Raw genomic sequence first — 19,073 nt, forward strand, 5'->3', positions numbered from 1 at the left:
TGGAGAGCATTGGGGCATGGTTTCCTTGTTTGTGCCGTGGGATGTCTTGTTTCAAATGGCCAAGAAGCAGAATTCTTTCTTCATATTTAGGAACTCCCTTGAGGTATTCTGCCCACTGATGCCCTTAAGATATCACATGCTCAAACACCAAGCCTCTAGAATCCACATTGAGCTTGGGAGCCTGATGAGAGTGGTGGCTATGAGTCTACAGATGGAGATAATCGTGTTCATCCAAGAGGACCACCCATCTGATGGATCCTCCTTTCCATCAACTTCGACATTCCTCCAGAGCAAGAGCTCCTGGTGTCCATCATTGAACTCTCAAGGTTTAAGGTTGAGAATGTCCCACATATGGCCCATCACACACCACTTTTCTCACACAGAGGTTGTTTGGTCACAAGGCTCCATGGGCATCATATCAGTGCCATGGCCACCTCTGGCACCGCACCTTTCGGAAGGAAGGCAACTCCACACACTGGGGAAGCCAATTTTCTCTATCATGATGGATCTCTGATAACATGTGCGGCACTTCAGGGTCAAGTGCTTTCTCAGTCACAGCCTCACACGAACACACTGGATAGAATCACATTTGGAGAGAAACGATGTCATTCCAAACTCCCAAAACAAAGTCCCCTGTACAATGAAATCAAGGAACGACTGAGGAAAAACGCCCTCTGAGCTGCCAATTCAATAGGAAGGGCCTTTTCCGCTTAGGGAAAATAGAGGGTGTGTTTTACCTTGACCCACACCTCGTGTCCTTTGGGAAGGCATGGGTGCCCAGCAGGGAGGACTGCTTGCAACCGACATATTTCTAGAGACAGGCCAAGAACGAGTGAAAATCTAACGCAAGAGTCCTGATATAGCCTTTGTGTCTAATAGACCCCGGAAACACAGACAAGGGCTTGGGAATGACATTGTGCCCTGGATTGTAGCTTGTATCCAAATCTCATCTCCTTCTCTTTCTCTCTATCTCTCTCTCTCACTCTCTCTCTCGGCTTCGTCCTCCTTCATATTCCCTCGAATCCTCCTCATCCAATGTGATCTGTGCTGGTCCAGTTTGGCATATCTCAGCCAGGAGAGCAGTCAAATTCTTTCACCAAGATTTTCCAACAGTCTTCCAAACTCCTCTCAAATATAAAGAATTTTTCCTGAAATAATTTCTCTATTTGTATGGAGATATTCCACCTTACACAGTGTACCACTACCTTACCATTGTCAGCCCTTCACACTGACAGATAACCATCCCATTTGTACGGCGTTCTACATGATCACATATTTGACTCCGAGATCAACATCTTTTCAACCACCTACACATAAGGGACCGAGTGAGACTTCACTTATCTGTAGCACAACCCACGTGTGTGTTCAGGTCTCGGAAGTTGCTGGTGAGGTGGATCTCTCGATTCATTCTAAGGAGAATTAGGAAATGAAGTCTCTGACTCTCCTTGTCTCAGTGACTTGGCATCTACGAAGGGGTCTGAGCACCCTTCAGCAGGGTCTGAATGACAATGCGACAGAGTTCAAGGATTCGGTCCCCTCAAACCAGTCTCCATTTGGGACAATCCTCCTCCTTCTCTAGACCCTCAATTGGCAGGCCAGAGGCCCCTCTCGTCCAAGAGGGAAACCTCAAGACCTGCCCAAGGAGCCCTCACCACACGGCTCACGGAGGAGAAGAGAGACTCCTGAAATTCTTGACAATTGTGTACCCCACAAACAAGCCAGCAGTGGAACTAGTCACCCCACTTCCATCCAGCACCCCATTAGACAGGACGTATTCTTATCCACCTGTGAAATACCCACCAGACCTATCACAGCTTCATTCTCGGGAAATTTGATACTGTGGATAGCTAGTGTGTGATTTCATCTACTGAAGTTTATGTTCAGATGCAGAGAATTGTCCTTTCCCCATTCAAATTTTTCCTCAGGGTTGATATTGAGGGCCTCATCCTTGTTTGAAGGCAGAGGGGCCTATTTTCATTTTTTGAGGTCTGGAATGAGATTGATCATCCCGGTCATACTTAGGAGTCTTTTATCCCCTGTTGGAAAAGAGTGGAAGTGATAAGCTCACTGGTCCATTGCAGATATATCATAATAAAACGCAAGCCTGAGCACTGTATATTTACTCAGGAGCCTGATGAGAATGGTGGCCCTGAGAAGAATCCTGGAATAAATACGTATCATCCAATTGTCCAATACATCCAATGGATCCTCCTTTAATTTTGTATCCACATACCTCCAGATCATGAGCTCGGGCTGCCCGATGTACAACAATTGAGTCGTGATGGTGACAGACTCTCACTTTGAGCCCATCACTTGCCTCACTTCTCAGAGAGGGTCAGTGGTGTCACAATGCTTGGTGGGCATCATGCCATTGCCATGGCAACCATTGGGCCTGACCTTCTCAGATGGAAGGCAACTCCACCTCCTCTGTGCCCACCTGCTCTCTACAGAAGGATATCTCTTCCCCTGAACGTGCGTCAGGCTCAACACGGTGGTTCACGGACTGCTTCCCAGGAAGACACAGTCTACCATCTCATGTGGAAAGAAAATATGGGATTGAAAAAGACCCACTCCCCACGGAGCCTGAACATGAAAACAATGGCCGATGGAGGAAGAACAACACATGAGCATCCTTTTCCATGCGAGGAGGATTTTCCACTGAAGGAAACTATGGAATAACTTTTAAACTGATTTCCACCCCATGCCATTGGAGAAGATATAGGGACCATAGCAAGGCTCTCAAACCTGTCTTCCAGTATGGAGCAGGGATTGTAGTGGACACATTTTGGAAGTCAGGCCAGGAAGGAGAGAAGACTCTGGTACAAGTGTGCTGCTTTGTCCCATTTGTGTGCTATCCACCTTAAACAAAGACATGTCCTTGGAGAAACTATCCTGCCAATGAAGGTTGCTTGAATCAACAGCTCCTGTTCCTCTCTCTCTCTTTCTTTTGATCTCCTTCTCTCTAGGACTCTCACTCTCCCCTTTACACCCCTTCAATGTCTCTTGAATCCTCCTGCTACAAGCTGACCTAGGGTGATATTGGAAGTTAATATATTAGCCGAGAGAATGGTCCAAGTGATCCCCCAGCCATTTCTCCTTGTCATCCTAGGTCTGGTCAAATATAAAATCAGTGGTCCAGAAAGTCTTCCTGTGCTGTGTGGAGACACCCCAACTAAGTCATCCTTCCACAACATTTCCCACATTAAGCTCTTCCGATGGACACTCTGACCACTTCATATGTCCTTCGGTCTCTAGGGTCCCATATTGGACTCAGACAACAACACTCTTGAAACATTGATCACATGAGTGCTCTACCAAGAAATTGCTGATCTGAAGCATTCCCTACCTGGTCCATGAGGTATTGTGGATTTGCTCTCGTTGGATCTCTGGACTCGTTCTTAGGGGATATAGAATATGCAGTCTATGACTCTTCATGTCTCAATGATTGGGCACCCAAACAATGATCTGAGCAGCCTTGGCCAGTGGGCTGGGCAACCATAGCCCAGAGTGCAAGATGTCTGTCAACCAAAACCAGTCTCTATGGAATAGACCTCCTCATTCTCTAGCCTCATGAGTGTCAGGGACAGAGCCCACTCCCTTCCAGGAGGGAAGTTTCAATTCCCTCACATTGCAGGCATCATCACAGGGCTCCTGCAAGATCAGACAATCGACCCACCTTTCCTTCCTTATGATTGTAGACACAACAAACACACTGGCACTGGCCCCAGGCACCACACTCCCCATACGCCCAAAATGAGAGGGAGGGCTTGTTCTTATCCACCTGTGGAAAAGGCACCTGAAATAGACCGGTTACATCTCGGTTAAATGGCCTCTGTTTGGAGGGCTCCCCTGTGGCTTAGGCTATGGAAATATGGCTTCAGAAGTGTGGAGCTGAAAATGCCCCATTGGGACTGTCTTCGTCAGGGGTTACATCCAGGGCCTCCTGCTTGGTGGAGAGCATTGGGGCATGGTTTCCTTGTTTGTGCCGTGGGATGTCTTGTTTCAAATGGCCAAGAAGCAGAATTCTTTCTTCATATTTAGGAACTCCCTTGAGGTATTCTGCCCACTGATGCCCTTAAGATATCACATGCTCAAACACCAAGCCTCTAGAATCCACATTGAGCTTGGGAGCCTGATGAGAGTGGTGGCTATGAGTCTACAGATGGAGATAATCGTGTTCATCCAAGAGGACCACCCATCTGATGGATCCTCCTTTCCATCAACTTCGACATTCCTCCAGAGCAAGAGCTCCTGGTGTCCATCATTGAACTCTCAAGGTTTAAGGTTGAGAATGTCCCACATATGGCCCATCACACACCACTTTTCTCACACAGAGGTTGTTTGGTCACAAGGCTCCATGGGCATCATATCAGTGCCATGGCCACCTCTGGCACCGCACCTTTCGGAAGGAAGGCAACTCCACACACTGGGGAAGCCAATTTTCTCTATCATGATGGATCTCTGATAACATGTGCGGCACTTCAGGGTCAAGTGCTTTCTCAGTCACTGCCTCACACGAACACACTGGATAGAATCACATTTGGAGAGAAACGATGTCATTCCAAACTCCCAAACCAAAGTCCCCTGTACAATGAAATCAAGGAACGACTGAGGAAAAACACCCTCTGAGCTGCCAATTCAATAGGAAGGGCCTTTTCCGCTTAGGGAAAATAGAGGGTGTGTTTTACCTTGACCCACACCTCGTGTCCTTTGCGAAGGCATGGGTGCCCAGCAGGGAGGACTGCTTGCAACCGACATATTTCTAGAGACAGGCCAAGAACGAGTGAAAATCTAACGCAAGAGTCCTGATATAGCCTTTGTGTCTAATAGACCCCGGAAACACAGACAAGGGCTTGGGAATGACATTGTGCCCTGGATTGTAGCTTGTATCCAAATCTCATCTCCTTCTCTTTCTCTCTATCTCTCTCTCTCACTCTCTCTCTCGGCTTCGTCCTCCTTCATATTCCCTCGAATCCTCCTCATCCAATGTGATCTGTGTTGGTCCAGTTTGGCATATCTCAGCCAGGAGAGCAGTCAAATTCTTTCACCAAGATTTTCCAACAGTCTTCCAAACTCCTCTCAAATATAAAGAATTTTTCCTGAAATAATTTCTCTATTTGTATGGAGGTATTCCACCTTACACAGTGTACCACTACCTTACCATTGTCAGCCCTTCACACTGACAGATAACCATCCCATTTGTACGGCGTTCTACATGATCACATATTTGACTCCGAGATCAACATCTTTTCAACCACCTACACATAAGGGACCGAGTGAGACTTCACTTATCTGTAGCACAACCCACGTGTGTGTTCAGGTCTCGGACGTTGCTGGTGAGGTGGATCTCTCGATTCATTCTAAGGAGAATTAGGAAATGAAGTCTCTGACTCTCCTTGTCTCAGTGACTTGGCATCTACGAAGGGGTCTGAGCACCCTTCAGCAGGGTCTGAATGACAATGCGACAGAGTTCAAGGATTCGGTCCCCTCAAACCAGTCTCCATTTGGGACAATCCTCCTCCTTCTCTAGACCCTCAATTGGCAGGCCAGAGGCCCCTCTCGTCCAAGAGGGAAACCTCAAGACCTGCCCAAGGAGCCCTCACCACACGGCTCACGGAGGAGAAGAGAGACTCCTGAAATTCTTGACAATTGTGTACCCCACAAACAAGCCAGCAGTGGAACTAGTCACCCCACTTCCATCCAGCACCACATTAGACAGGACGTATTCTTATCAACCTGTGAAATACCCACCAGACCTATCACAGCTTCATTCTCGGGAAATTTGATACTGTGGATAGCTAGTGTGTGATTTCATCTACTGAAGTTTATGTTCAGATGCAGAGAATTGTCCTTTCCCCATTCAAATTTTTCCTCAGGGTTGATATTGAGGGCCTCGTCCTTGTTTGAAGGCAGAGGGGCCTATTTTCATTTTTTGAGGTCTGGAATGAGATTGATCATCCCGGTCATACTTAGGAGTCTTTTATCCCCTGTTGGAAAAGAGTGGAAGTGATAAGCTCACTGGTCCATTGCAGATATATCATAATAAAACGCAAGCCTGAGCAGTGTATATTTACTCAGGAGCCTGATGAGAATGGTGGCCCTGAGAAGAATCCTGGAATAAATACGTATCATCCAATTGTCCAATACATCCAATGGATCCTCCTTTAATTTTGTATCCACATACCTCCAGATCATGAGCTCGGGCTGCCCGATGTACAACAATTGAGTCGTGATGGTGACAGACTCTCACTTTGAGCCCATCACTTGCCTCACTTCTCAGAGAGGGTCAGTGGTGTCACAATGCTTGGTGGGCATCATGCCATTGCCATGGCAACCATTGGGCCTGACCTTCTCAGATGGAAGGCAACTCCACCTCCTCTGTGCCCACCTGCTCTCTACAGAAGGATATCTCTTCCCCTGAACGTGCGTCAGGCTCAACACGGTGGTTCACGGACTGCTTCCCAGGAAGACACAGTCTACCATCTCATGTGGAAAGAAAATATGGGATTGAAAAAGACCCACTCCCCACGGAGCCTGAACATGAAAACAATAGCCGATGGAGGAAGAACAACACAAGAGCATCCTTTTCCATGCTAGGAGGATTTTCCACTGAAGGAAATTATGGAATAACTTTTAAACTGATTTCCACCCCATGCCATTGGAGAAGATATAGGGACCATAGCAAGGCTCTCAAACCTGTCTTCCAGTATGGAGCAGGGATTGTAATGGACACATTTTGGAAGTCAGGCCAGGAAGGAGAGAAGACTCTGGTACAAGTGTGCTGCTTTGTCCCATTTGTGTGCTATCCACCTTAAACAAAGACATGTCCTTGGAGAAACTATCCTGCCAATGAAGGTTGCTTGAATCAACAGCTCCTGTTCCTCTCTCTCTCTTTCTTTTGATCTCCTTCTCTCTAGGACTCTCACTCTCCCCTTTACACCCCTTCAATGTCTCTTGACTCCTCCTGCTACAAGCTGACCTAGGGTGATATTGGAAGTAATATATTAGCCGAGAGAATGGTCCAAGTGATCCCCCAGCCATTTCTCCTTGTCATCCTAGGTCTGGTCAAATAAAAAATCAGTGGTCCAGAAAGTCTTCCTGTGCTGTATGGAGACACCCCAACTAAGTCATGCTTCCACAACATTTCCCACATTCAGCCATTCCGATGGACACGCTGACCACTTCATATGTCCTTCGGTCTCTAGGGTCCCATATTGGACTCAGACAACAACACTCTTGAAACATTGATCACATGAGTGCTCTACCAAGAAATTGCTGATCTGAAGCATTCCCTACCTGGTCCATGAGGTATTGTGGATTTGCTCTCGTTTGGATCTCTGGACTCGTTCTTAGGGGATATAGAATATGCAGTCAATGACTCTTCATGTCTCAATGATTGGGCACCCAAACAATGATCTGAGCAGCCTTGGCCAGTGGGCTGGGCAACCATAGCCCAGAGTGCAAGATGTCTGTCAACCAAAACCAGTCTCTATGGAATAGACCTCCTCATTCTCTAGCCTCATGAGTGTCTGGGACAGAGCCCACTCCCTTCCAGGAGGGAACTTTCAATTCCCTCACATTGCAGGCATCATCACAGGGCTCCTGCAAGATCAGACAATCGACCCACCTTTCCTTCCTTATGATTGTAGACACAACAAACACACTGGCACTGGCCCCAGGCACCACACTCCCCATACGCCCAAAATGAGAGGGAGGGCTTGTACTTATCCACCTGTGGAAAAGGCACCGGAAATAGACCGGTTACATCTCGGTTAAATGGCCTCTGTTTGGAGGGCTCCCCTGTGGCTTAGGCTATGGAAATATGGCTTCAGAAGTGTGGAGCTGAAAATGCCCCATTGGGACTGTCTTCGTCAGGGGTTACATCCAGGGCCTCCTGCTTGGTGGAGAGCATTGGGGCATGGTTTCCTTGTTTGTGCCGTGGGATGTCTTGTTTCAAATGGCCAAGAAGCAGAATTCTTTCTTCATATTTAGGAACTCCCTTGAGGTATTCTGCCCACTGATGCCCTTAAGATATCACATGCTCAAACACCAAGCCTCTAGAATCCACATTGAGCTTGGGAGCATGATGAGAGTGGTGGCTATGAGTCTACAGATGGAGATAATAGTGTTCATCCAAGAGGACCACCCATCTGATGGATCCTCCTTTCCATCAACTTCGACATTCCTCCAGAGCAAGAGCTCCTGGTGTCCATCATTGAACTCTCAAGGTTTAAGGTTGAGAATGTCCCACATATGGCCCATCACACACCACTTTTCTCACACAGAGGTTGTTTGGTCACAAGGCTCCATGGGCATCATATCAGTGCCATGGCCACCTCTGGCACCGCACCTTTCGGAAGGAAGGCAACTCCACACACTGGGGAACCCAATTTTCTCTATCATGATGGATCTCTGATAACATGTGCGGCACTTCAGGGTCAAGTGCTTTCTCAGTCACTGCCTCACAAGAACACACTGGAGAGAATCACATTTGGAGAGAAACGATGTCATTCCAAACACCAAACCAAAGTCCCCTGTACAATGAAATCAAGGAACGACTGAGGAAAAACACCCTCTGAGCTGCCAATTCAATAGGAAGGGCCTTTTCCGCTTAGGGAAAATAGAGGGTGTCTTTTACCTTGACCCACACCTCGTGTCCTTTGGGAAGGCATGGGTGCCCAGCAGGGAGGACTGCTTGCAACCGACATATTTCTAGAGACAGGCCAAGAACGAGTGAAAATCTAACGCAAGAGTCCTGATATAGCCTTTGTGTCTAATAGACCCCGGAAACACAGACAAGGGCTTGGGAATGACATTGTGCCCTGGATTGTAGCTTGTATCCAAATCTCATCTCCTTCTCTTTCTCTCTATCTCTCTCTCTCACTCTCTCTCTCGGCTTCGTCCTCCTTCATATTCCCTCGAATCCTCCTCATCCAATGTGATCTGTGATGGTCCAGTTTGGCATATCTCAGCCAGGAGAGCAGTCAAATTCTTTCACCAAGATTTTCCAACAGTCTTCCAAACTCCTCTCAAATATAAAAGAATTTTTCCTGAAATAATTTCTCTATTTGTATGGAGATATTCCACCTTACACAGTGTACCACTACCTTACCATTGTCAGCCCTTCACACTGACAGATAACCATCCCATTTGTACGGCGTTCTACATGATCACATATTTGACTCCGAGATCAACATCTTTTCAACCACCTACACATAAGGGACCGAGTGAGACTTCACTTATCTGTAGCACAACCCACGTGTGTGTTCAGGTCTCGGAAGTTGCTGGTGAGGTGGATCTCTCGATTCATTCTAAGGAGAATTAGGAAATGAAGTCTCTGACTCTCCTTGTCTCAGTGACTTGGCATCTACGAAGGGGTCTGAGCACCCTTCAGCAGGGTCTGAATGACAATGCGACAGAGTTCAAGGATTCGGTCCCCTCAAACCAGTCTCCATTTGGGACAATCCTCCTCCTTCTCTAGACCCTCAATTGGCAGGCCAGAGGCCCCTCTCGTCCAAGAGGGAAACCTCAAGACCTGCCCAAGGAGCCCTCACCACACGGCTCACGGAGGAGAAGAGAGACTCCTGAAATTCTTGACAATTGTGTACCCCACAAACAAGCCAGCAGTGGAACTAGTCACCCCACTTCCATCCAGCACCCCATTAGACAGGACGTATTCTTATCCACCTGTGAAATACCCACCAGACCTATCACAGCTTCATTCTCGGGAAATTTGATACTGTGGATAGCTAGTGTGTGATTTCATCTACTGAAGTTTATGTTCAGATGCAGAGAATTGTCCTTTCCCCATTCAAATTTTTCCTCAGGGTTGATATTGAGGGCCTCATCCTTGTTTGAAGGCAGAGGGGCCTATTTTCATTTTTTGAGGTCTGGAATGAGATTGATCATCCCGGTCATACTTAGGAGTCTTTTATCCCCTGTTGGAAAAGAGTGGAAGTGATAAGCTCACTGGTCCATTGCAGATATATCATAATAAAACGCAAGCCTGAGCAGTGTATATTTACTCAGGAGCCTGATGAGAATGGTGGCCCTGAGAAGAATCCTGGAATAAATACGTATCATCCAATTGTCCAATACATCCAATGGATCCTCCTTTAATTTTGTATCCACATACCTCCAGATCATGAGCTCGGGCTGCCCGATGTACAACAATTGAGTCGTGATGGTGACAGACTCTCACTTTGAGCCCATCACTTGCCTCACTTCTCAGAGAGGGTCAGTGGTGTCACAATGCTTGGTGGGCATCATGCCATTGCCATGGCAACCATTGGGCCTGACCTTCTCAGATGGAAGGCAACTCCACCTCCTCTGTGCCCACCTGCTCTCTACAGAAGGATATCTCTTCCCCTGAACGTGCGTCAGGCTCAACACGGTGGTTCACGGACTGCTTCCCAGGAAGACACAGTCTACCATCTCATGTGGAAAGAAAATATGGGATTGAAAAAGACCCACTCCCCACGGAGCCTGAACATGAAAACAATGGCCGATGGAGGAAGAACAACACATGAGCATCCTTTTCCATGCGAGGAGGATTTTCCACTGAAGGAAACTATGGAATAACTTTTAAACTGATTTCCACCCCATGCCATTGGAGAAGATATAGGGACCATAGCAAGGCTCTCAAACCTGTCTTCCAGTATGGAGCAGGGATTGTAGTGGACACATTTTGGAAGTCAGGCCAGGAAGGAGAGAAGACTCTGGTACAAGTGTGCTGCTTTGTCCCATTTGTGTGCTATCCACCTTAAACAAAGACATGTCCTTGGAGAAACTATCCTGCCAATGAAGGTTGCTTGAATCAACAGCTCCTGTTCCTCTCTCTCTCTTTCTTTTGATCTCCTTCTCTCTAGGACTCTCACTCTCCCCTTTACACCCCTTCAATGTCTCTTGAATCCTCCTGCTACAAGCTGACCTAGGGTGATATTGGAAGTTAATATATTAGCCGAGAGAATGGTCCAAGTGATCCCCCAGCCATTTCTCCTTGTCATCCTAGGTCTGGTCAAATATAAAATCAGTGGTCCAGAAAGTCTTCCTGTGCTGTGTGGAGACACCCCAACTAAGTCATCCTTCCACAACATTTCCCACATTCAGCTCTTCCGATGGACACTCTGACCACTTCATATGTCCTTCGGTCTCTAGGGTCCCATATTGGACTCAGACAACAACACTCTTGAAACATTGATCACATGAGTGCTCTACCAAGAAATTGCTGATCTGAAGCATTCCCTACCTGGTCCATGAGGTATTGTGGATTTGCTCTCGTTGGATCTCTGGACTCGTTCTTAGGGGATATAGAATATGCAGTCTATGACTCTTCATGTCTCAATGATTGGGCACCCAAACAATGATCTGAGCAGCCTTGGCCAGTGGGCTGGGCAACCATAGCCCAGAGTGCAAGATGTCTGTCAACCAAAACCAGTCTCTATGGAATAGACCTCCTCATTCTCTAGCCTCATGAGTGTCAGGGACAGAGCCCACTCCCTTCCAGGAGGGAAGTTTCAATTCCCTCACATTGCAGGCATCATCACAGGGCTCCTGCAAGATCAGACAATCGACCCACCTTTCCTTCCTTATGATTGTAGACACAACAAACACACTGGCACTGGCCCCAGGCACCACACTCCCCATACGCCCAAAATGAGAGGGAGGGCTTGTTCTTATCCACCTGTGGAAAAGGCACCTGAAATAGACCGGTTACATCTCGGTTAAATGGCCTCTGTTTGGAGGGCTCCCCTGTGGCTTAGGCTATGGAAATATGGCTTCAGAAGTGTGGAGCTGAAAATGCCCCATTGGGACTGTCTTCGTCAGGGGTTACATCCAGGGCCTCCTGCTTGGTGGAGAGCATTGGGGCATGGTTTCCTTGTTTGTGCCGTGGGATGTCTTGTTTCAAATGGCCAAGAAGCAGAATTCTTTCTTCATATTTAGGAACTCCCTTGAGGTATTCTGCCCACTGATGCCCTTAAGATATCACATGCTCAAACACCAAGCCTCTAGAATCCACATTGAGCTTGGGAGCCTGATGAGAGTGGTGGCTATGAGTCTACAGATGGAGATAATCGTGTTCATCCAAGAGGACCACCCATCTGATGGATCCTCCTTTCCATCAACTTCGACATTCCTCCAGAGCAAGAGCTCCTGGTGTCCATCATTGAACTCTCAAGGTTTAAGGTTGAGAATGTCCCACATATGGCCCATCACACACCACTTTTCTCACACAGAGGTTGTTTGGTCACAAGGCTCCATGGGCATCATATCAGTGCCATGGCCACCTCTGGCACCGCACCTTTCGGAAGGAAGGCAACTCCACACACTGGGGAAGCCAATTTTCTCTATCATGATGGATCTCTGATAACATGTGCGGCACTTCAGGGTCAAGTGCTTTCTCAGTCACTGCCTCACACGAACACACTGGATAGAATCACATTTGGAGAGAAACGATGTCATTCCAAACTCCCAAACCAAAGTCCCCTGTACAATGAAATCAAGGAACGACTGAGGAAAAACACCCTCTGAGCTGCCAATTCAATAGGAAGGGCCTTTTCCGCTTAGGGAAAATAGAGGGTGTGTTTTACCTTGACCCACACCTCGTGTCCTTTGCGAAGGCATGGGTGCCCAGCAGGGAGGACTGCTTGCAACCGACATATTTCTAGAGACAGGCCAAGAACGAGTGAAAATCTAACGCAAGAGTCCTGATATAGCCTTTGTGTCTAATAGACCCCGGAAACACAGACAAGGGCTTGGGAATGACATTGTGCCCTGGATTGTAGCTTGTATCCAAATCTCATCTCCTTCTCTTTCTCTCTATCTCTCTCTCTCACTCTCTCTCTCGGCTTCGTCCTCCTTCATATTCCCTCGAATCCTCCTCATCCAATGTGATCTGTGTTGGTCCAGTTTGGCATATCTCAGCCAGGAGAGCAGTCAAATTCTTTCACCAAGATTTTCCAACAGTCTTCCAAACTCCTCTCAAATATAAAGAATTTTTCCTGAAATAATTTCTCTATTTGTATGGAGATATTCCACCTTACACAGTGTACCACTACCTTACCATTGTCAGCCCTTCACACTGACAGATAACCATCCCATTTGTACGGCGTTCTACATGATCACATATTTGACTCCGAGATCAACATCTTTTCAACCACCTACACATAAGGGACCGAGTGAGACTTCACTTATCTGTAGCACAACCCACGTGTGTGTTCAGGTCTCGGACGTTGCTGGTGAGGTGGATCTCTCGATTCATTCTAAGGAGAATTAGGAAATGAAGTCTCTGACTCTCCTTGTCTCAGTGACTTGGCATCTACGAAGGGGTCTGAGCACCCTTCAGCAGGGTCTGAATGACAATGCGACAGAGTTCAAGGATTCGGTCCCCTCAAACCAGTCTCCATTTGGGACAATCCTCCTCCTTCTCTAGACCCTCAATTGGCAGGCCAGAGGCCCCTCTCGTCCAAGAGGGAAACCTCAAGACCTGCCCAAGGAGCCCTCACCACACGGCTCACGGAGGAGAAGAGAGACTCCTGAAATTCTTGACAATTGTGTACCCCACAAACTAGCCAGCACTGGAACTAGTCACCCCACTTCCATCCAGCACCCCATTAGACAGGACGTATTCTTATCAACCTGTGAAATACCCACCAGACCTATCACAGCTTCATTCTCGGGAAATTTGATACTGTGGATAGCTAGTGTGTGATTTCATCTACTGAAGTTTATGTTCAGATGCAGAGAATTGTCCTTTCCCCATTCAAATTTTTCCTCAGGGTTGATATTGAGGGCCTCGTCCTTGTTTGAAGGCAGAGGGGCCTATTTTCATTTTTTGAGGTCTGGAATGAGATTGATCATCCCGGTCATACTTAGGAGTCTTTTATCCCCTGTTGGAAAAGAGTGGAAGTGATAAGCTCACTGGTCCATTGCAGATATATCATAATAAAACGCAAGCCTGAGCAGTGTATATTTACTCAGGAGCCTGATGAGAATGGTGGCCCTGAGAAGAATCCTGGAATAAATACGTATCATCCAATTGTCCAATACATCCAATGGATCCTCCTTTAATTTTGTATCCACATACCTCCAGATCATGAGCTCGGGCTGCCCGATGTACAACAATTGAGTCGTGATGGTGACAGACTCTCACTTTGAGCCCATCACTTGCCTCACTTCTCAGAGAGGGTCAGTGGTGTCACAATGCTTGGTGGGCATCATGCCATTGCCATGGCAACCATTGGGCCTGACCTTCTCAGATGGAAGGCAACTCCACCTCCTCTGTGCCCACCTGCTCTCTACAGAAGGATATCTCTTCCCCTGAACGTGCGTCAGGCTCAACACGGTGGTTCACGGACTGCTTCCCAGGAAGACACAGTCTACCATCTCATGTGGAAAGAAAATATGGGATTGAAAAAGACCCACTCCCCACGGAGCCTGAACATGAAAACAATAGCCGATGGAGGAAGAACAACACAAGAGCATCCTTTTCCATGCTAGGAGGATTTTCCACTGAAGGAAATTATGGAATAACTTTTAAACTGATTTCCACCCCATGCCATTGGAGAAGATATAGGGACCATAGCAAGGCTCTCAAACCTGTCTTCCAGTATGGAGCAGGGATTGTAATGGACACATTTTGGAAGTCAGGCCAGGAAGGAGTGAAGACTCTGGTACAAGTGTGCTGCTTTGTCCCATTTGTGTGCTATCCACCTTAAACAAAGACATGTCCTTGGAGAAACTATCCTGCCAATGAAGGTTGCTTGAATCAACAGCTCCTGTTCCTCTCTCTCTCTTTCTTTTGATCTCCTTCTCTCTAGGACTCTCACTCTCCCCTTTACACCCCTTCAATGTCTCTTGACTCCTCCTGCTACAAGCTGACCTAGGGTGATATTGGAAGTAATATATTAGCCGAGAGAATGGTCCAAGTGATCCCCCAGCCATTTCTCCTTGTCATCCTAGGTCTGGTCAAATAAAAAATCAGTGGTCCAGAAAGTCTTCCTGTGCTGTATGGAGACACCCCAACTAAGTCATGCTTCCACAACATTTCCCACATTCAGCCATTCCGATGGACACGCTGACCACTTCATATGTCCTTCGGTCTCTAGGGTCCCATATTGGACTCAGACAACAACACTCTTGAAACATTGATCACATGAGTGCTCTACCAAGAAATTGCTGATCTGAAGCATTCCCTACCTGGTCCATGAGGTATTGTGGATTTGCTCTCGTTTGGATCTCTGGACTCGTTCTTAGGGGATATAGAATATGCAGTCAATGACTCTTCATGTCTCAATGATTGGGCACCCAAACAATGATCTGAGCAGCCTTGGCCAGTGGGCTGGGCAACCATAGCCCAGAGTGCAAGATGTCTGTCAACCAAAACCAGTCTCTATGGAATAGACCTCCTCATTCTCTAGCCTCATGAGTGTCTGGGACAGAGCCCACTCCCTTCCAGGAGGGAACTTTCAATTCCCTCACATTGCAGGCATCATCACAGGGCTCCTGCAAGATCAGACAATCGACCCACCTTTCCTTCCTTATGATTGTAGACACAACAAACACACTGGCACTGGCCCCAGGCACCACACTCCCCATACGCCCAAAATGAGAGGGAGGGCTTGTACTTATCCACCTGTGGAAAAGGCACCGGAAATAGACCGGTTACATCTCGGTTAAATGGCCTCTGTTTGGAGGGCTCCCCTGTGGCTTAGGCTATGGAAATATGGCTTCAGAAGTGTGGAGGTGAAAATGCCCCATTGGGACTGTCTTCGTCAGGGGTTACATCCAGGGCCTCCTGCTTGGTGGAGAGCATTGGGGCATGGTTTCCTTGTTTGTGCCGTGGGATGTCTTGTTTCAAATGGCCAAGAAGCAGAATTCTTTCTTCATATTTAGGAACTCCCTTGAGGTATTCTGCCCACTGATGCCCTTAAGATATCACATGCTCAAACACCAAGCCTCTAGAATCCACATTGAGCTTGGGAGCATGATGAGAGTGGTGGCTATGAGTCTACAGATGGAGATAATAGTGTTCATCCAAGAGGACCACCCATCTGATGGATCCTCCTTTCCATCAACTTCGACATTCCTCCAGAGCAAGAGCTCCTGGTGTCCATCATTGAACTCTCAAGGTTTAAGGTTGAGAATGTCCCACATATGGCCCATCACACACCACTTTTCTCACACAGAGGTTGTTTGGTCACAAGGCTCCATGGGCATCATATCAGTGCCATGGCCACCTCTGGCACCGCACCTTTCGGAAGGAAGGCAACTCCACACACTGGGGAACCCAATTTTCTCTATCATGATGGATCTCTGATAACATGTGCGGCACTTCAGGGTCAAGTGCTTTCTCAGTCACTGCCTCACAAGAACACACTGGAGAGAATCACATTTGGAGAGAAACGATGTCATTCCAAACACCAAACCAAAGTCCCCTGTACAATGAAATCAAGGAACGACTGAGGAAAAACACCCTCTGAGCTGCCAATTCAATAGGAAGGGCCTTTTCCGCTTAGGGAAAATAGAGGGTGTCTTTTACCTTGACCCACACCTCGTGTCCTTTGGGAAGGCATGGGGGCCCAGCAGGGAGGACTGCTTGCAACCGACATATTTCTAGAGACAGGCCAAGAACGAGTGAAAATCTAACGCAAGAGTCCTGATATAGCCTTTGTGTCTAATAGACCCCGGAAACACAGACAAGGGCTTGGGAATGACATTGTGCCCTGGATTGTAGCTTGTATCCAAATCTCATCTCCTTCTCTTTCTCTCTATCTCTCTCTCTCACTCTCTCTCTCGGCTTCGTCCTCCTTCATATTCCCTCGAATCCTCCTCATCCAATGTGATCTGTGATGGTCCAGTTTGGCATATCTCAGCCAGGAGAGCAGTCAAATTCTTTCACCAAGATTTTCCAACAGTCTTCCAAACTCCTCTCAAATATAAAAGAATTTTTCCTGAAATAATTTCTCTATTTGTATGGAGATATTCCACCTTACACAGTGTACCACTACCTTACCATTGTCAGCCCTTCACACTGACAGATAACCATCCCATTTGTACGGCGTTCTACATGATCACATATTTGACTCCGAGATCAACATCTTTTCAACCACCTACACATAAGGGACCGAGTGAGACTTCACTTATCTGTAGCACAACCCACGTGTGTGTTCAGGTCTCTGAAGTTTCTGGTGAGGTGGATCTCTCGATTCATTCTAAGGAGAATTAGGAAATGAAGTCTCTGACTCTCCTTGTCTCAGTGACTTGGCATCTACGAAGGGGTCTGAGCACCCTTCAGCAGGGTCTGAATGACAATGCGACAGAGTTCAAGGATTCGGTCCCCTCAAACCAGTCTCCATTTGGGACAATCCTCCTCCTTCTCTAGACCCTCAATTGGCAGGCCAGAGGCCCCTCTCGTCCAAGAGGGAAACCTCAAGACCTGCCCAAGGAGCCCTCACCACACGGCTCACGGAGGAGAAGAGAGACTCCTGAAATTCTTGACAATTGTGTACCCCACAAACAAGCCAGCAGTGGAACTAGTCACCCCACTTCCATCCAGCACCCCATTAGACAGGACGTATTCTTATCCACCTGTGAAATACCCACCAGACCTATCACAGCTTCATTCTCGGGAAATTTGATACTGTGGATAGCTAGTGTGTGATTTCATCTACTGAAGTTTATGTTCAGATGCAGAGAATTGTCCTTTCCCCATTCAAATTTTTCCTCAGGGTTGATATTGAGGGCCTCATCCTTGTTTGAAGGCAGAGGGGCCTATTTTCATTTTTTGAGGTCTGGAATGAGATTGATCATCCCGGTCATACTTAGGAGTCTTTTATCCCCTGTTGGAAAAGAGTGGAAGTGATAAGCTCACTGGTCCATTGCAGATATATCATAATAAAACGCAAGCCTGAGCACTGTATATTTACTCAGGAGCCTGATGAGAATGGTGGCCCTGAGAAGAATCCTGGAATAAATACGTATCATCCAATTGTCCAATACATCCAATGGATCCTCCTTTAATTTTGTATCCACATACCTCCAGATCATGAGCTCGGGCTGCCCGATGTACAACAATTGAGTCGTGATGGTGACAGACTCTCACTTTGAGCCCATCACTTGCCTCACTTCTCAGAGAGGGTCAGTGGTGTCACAATGCTTGGTGGGCATCATGCCATTGCCATGGCAACCATTGGGCCTGACCTTCTCAGATGGAAGGCAACTCCACCTCCTCTGTGCCCACCTGCTCTCTACAGAAGGATATCTCTTCCCCTGAACGTGCGTCAGGCTCAACACGGTGGTTCACGGACTGCTTCCCAGGAAGACACAGTCTAACATTTCACGTGCAAAGAAAATATGGGATTGAAAAAGACCCACTCCCCACGGAGCCTGAACATGAAAACAATGGCCGATGGAGGAAGAACAACACATGAGCATCCTTTTCCATGGGAGGAGGATTTTCCACTGAAGGAAACTATGGAATAACTTTTAAACTGATTTCCACCCCATGCCATTGGAGAAGATATAGGGACCATAGCAAGGCTCTCAAACCTGTCTTCCAGTATGGAGCAGGGATTGTAGTGGACACATTTTGGAAGTCAGGCCAGGAAGGAGAGAAGACTCTGGTACAAGTGTGCTGCTTTGTCCCATTTGTGTGCTATCCACCTTAAACAAAGACATGTCCTTGGAGAAACTATCCTGCCAATGAAGGTTGCTTGAATCAACAGATCCTGTTCCTCTCTCTCTCTTTCTTTTGATCTCCTTCTCTCTAGGACTCTCACTCTCCCCTTTACACCCCTTCAATGTCTCTTGACTCCTCCTGCTACAAGCTGACCTAGGGTGATATTGGAAGTAATATATTAGCCGAGAGAATGGTCCAAGTGATCCCCCAGCCATTTCTCCTTGTCATCCTAGGTCTGGTCAAATATAAAATCAGCGGTCCAGAAAGTCTTCCTGTGCTGTATGGAGACACCCCAACTAAGTCTTCCTTCCACAACATTTCCCACATTCAGCTCTTCCGATGGACACTCTGACCACATCATATGTCCTTCGGTCTCTAGGGTCCCATATTGGAC

Source organism: Sus scrofa, chromosome Y, assembly GCF_054392235.1.
Source record: "Sus scrofa isolate SSC_HxYL_T2T_F1_AM1 chromosome Y, Sscrofa_HxYL_maternal_Yorkshire_Landrace_v2.0, whole genome shotgun sequence".
Lineage (NCBI taxonomy): Eukaryota > Metazoa > Chordata > Mammalia > Artiodactyla > Suidae > Sus > Sus scrofa.